A 504-nucleotide genomic window follows, 5' to 3' on the forward strand; every position below is an offset into this window, starting at 1 on the left:
TAGTTCGTCCCGGCCCCCCCCCCCCAGCCGCAGCTCGCTCTCTCCTGCCGGCATTCGGGGGCTGTTCCCCCCGCTCGCCGTGCTGGGGCGGCTCAGGATGAGTCCTGTTGACTGAGTTCTCCCAGACTCAGCCTCTCCCTGCCCTAGCTAACCCAGATAAATCTGTTGAGGCAGAAGAGAGCTCATTTGCAATTCGTCGAAATCCCCAGGAATATGAACATTGATCTGAGGCCTCGTTAACAATCCATCATTAAGGCAGCAACATATTCACTGCATTCAGAAATAGGCTGTGGAGGAGAGATTGTGTCCTAATTAGGACACTTATTAACTAGCTGTGAGCCAGGGACTCCTGCCAGCTGTGAGGAGGAGAGGAGAGACCCCCGTGTGCTGTGGGGCCCTCTCTGAGGCCTAAAATAGTGCCGCAGCGAGCCCCTCGTCCCGTTCTGCTGCCGGGGGGGGTCCTGTGCCCGCAGGGGAGAAGGAAGCAGCAGTGCTGAGGAGGTG

General features: G+C 58.1%; 1 protein-coding gene across 1 annotated transcript in view; it reads left to right on the forward strand.

Moving 5' to 3' along the window:
- GAS8 (growth arrest-specific 8) overlaps nt 1–504 on the forward strand; it is a gene marked incomplete at its 3' end in the record, with an annotated part of 5979 nt that overhangs the window by 5016 nt on the left and 459 nt on the right. The gene's annotated exons all lie outside the window — the stretch shown is intronic.

The sequence above is a fragment of the Phaethon lepturus genome, unplaced genomic scaffold (genome assembly GCF_000687285.1).
Source record: "Phaethon lepturus isolate BGI_N335 unplaced genomic scaffold, ASM68728v1 scaffold23229, whole genome shotgun sequence".
Classification (NCBI taxonomy): domain Eukaryota; kingdom Metazoa; phylum Chordata; class Aves; order Phaethontiformes; family Phaethontidae; genus Phaethon; species Phaethon lepturus.